This window comes from Prorops nasuta, unplaced genomic scaffold (assembly GCF_024137725.1).
Source record: "Prorops nasuta isolate Cenicafe-Biocafe unplaced genomic scaffold, Cenicafe_Pnas_1.2 PNAS00303, whole genome shotgun sequence".
NCBI lineage: Eukaryota > Metazoa > Arthropoda > Insecta > Hymenoptera > Bethylidae > Prorops > Prorops nasuta.
This window is the reverse complement of record NW_027117099.1, coordinates 22501-24745: the sequence shown is the minus strand read 5'-3', so window position 1 is coordinate 24745 and position 2245 is coordinate 22501.

The window sequence follows — 2245 nt, the reverse complement described above, 5'->3', positions numbered from 1 at the left end:
CGCGAGCCGACCCGTCCAACCAGCGGCTAAGTCCAACGCGGCGCATTGCTTTTGGCCGGCGGACCCGAACGCCTCGCTCGCGAGCCGACCCGTCCAACCAGCGGCTAAGTCCAACGCGGCGCATTGCTTTCGGCCGTCGGACCCGAACGCCTCGCTCGCGAGCGACCCGTCCAACCAGCGGCTAAGTCCAACGCGGCGCATTGCTTTTGGCCGGCGGACGCGAACGCCTCGCTCGCGAGCCGACCCGTCCAACCAGCGGCTAAGTCCAACGCGGTGCATTGCTTTCGGCCGGCGGACGCGAACGCCTCGCTCGCGAGCCGACCCGTCCAAACAGCGGCTAAGTCCAACGCGGCGCATTGCTTTCGGCCGTCGGACCCGAACGCCTCGCTCGCGAGCCGACCCCTCCAACCAGCGGCTAAGTCCAACGCGGCGCATTGCTTTTGGCCGGCGGACGCGAACGCCTCGCTCGCGAGCCGACCCGTCCAACCAGCGGCTAAGTCCAACGCGGCGCATTGCTTTTGGCCGGCGGACGCGAATGCCTCGCTCGCGAGCCGACCCGTCCAACCAGCGGCTAAGTCCAACGCGGCGCATTGCTTTCGGCCGACGGACCCGAACGCCTCGCTCGCGAGCCGACCCCTCCAACCAGCGGCTAAGTCCAACGCGGCGCATTGCTTTCGGCCGGCGGACGCGAAAGCCTCGCTCGCGAGCCGACCCGTCCAACCAGCGGCTAAGTCCAACGCGGCGCATTGCTTTCGGCCGGCGGACGCAAACGCCTCGCTCGCGAGCCGACCCCTCCAACCAGCGGCTAAGTCCAACGCGGCGCATTGCTTTCGGCCGGCGGACGCGAAAGCCTCGCTCGCGAGCCGACCCGTCCAACCAGCGGCTAAGTCCAACGCGGCGCATTGCTTTTGGCCGGCGGACGCGAACGCCTCGCTCGCGAGCCGACCCGTCCAACCAGCGGCTAAGTCCAACGCGGTGCATTGCTTTCGGCCGGCGGACGCGAACGCCTCGCTCGCGAGCCGACCCGTCCAAACAGCGGCTAAGTCCAACGCGGCGCATTGCTTTTGGCCGGCGGACCCGAACGCCTCGCTCGCGAGCCGACCCGTCCAACCAGCGGCTAAGTCCAACGCGGCGCATTGCTTTCGGCCGTCGGACCCGAACGCCTCGCTCGCGAGCCGACCCGTCCAACCAGCGGCTAAGTCCAACGCGGCGCATTGCTTTCGGCCGTCGGACCCGAACGCCTCGCTCGCGAGCCGACCCGTCCAACCAGCGGCTAAGTCCAACGCGGCGCATTGCTTTTGGCCGGCGGACCCGAACGCTTCGCTCGCGAGCCGACCCGTCCAACCAGCGGCTAAGTCCAACGCGGCGCATTGCTTTCGGCCGTCGGACCCGAACGCCTCGCTCGCGAGCCGACCCGTCCAACCAGCGGCTAAGTCCAACGCGGCGCATTGCTTTTGGCCGGCGGACCCGAACGCCTCGCTCGCGAGCCGACCCGTCCAACCAGCGGCTAAGTCCAACGCGGCGCATTGCTTTCGGCCGTCGGACCCGAACGCCTCGCTCGCGAGCCGACCCGTCCAACCAGCGGCTAAGTCCAACGCGGCGCATTGCTTTTGGCCGGCGGACCCGAACGCCTCGCTCGCGAGCCGACCCGTCCAACCAGCGGCTAAGTCCAACGCGGCGCATTGCTTTCGGCCGTCGGACCCGAACGCCTCGCTCGCGAGCGACCCGTCCAACCAGCGGCTAAGTCCAACGCGGCGCATTGCTTTTGGCCGGCGGACGCGAACGCCTCGCTCGCGAGCCGACCCGTCCAACCAGCGGCTAAGTCCAACGCGGTGCATTGCTTTCGGCCGGCGGACGCAAACGCCTCGCTCGCGAGCCGACCCCTCCAACCAGCGGCTAAGTCCAACGCGGCGCATTGCTTTCGGCCGGCGGACGCAAACGCCTCGCTCGCGAGCCGACCCCTCCAACCAGCGGCTAAGTCCAACGCGGCGCATTGCTTTCGGCCGGCGGACGCGAAAGCCTCGCTCGCGAGCCGACCCGTCCAACCAGCGGCTAAGTCCAACGCGGCGCATTGCTTTCGGCCGACGGACCCGAACGCCTCGCTCGCGAGCCGACCCCTCCAACCAGCGGCTAAGTCCAACGCGGCGCATTGCTTTCGGCCGGCGGACGCGAAAGCCTCGCTCGCGAGCCGACCCGTCCAACCAGCGGCTAAGTCCAACGCGGCGCATTGCTTTCGGCCGGCGGA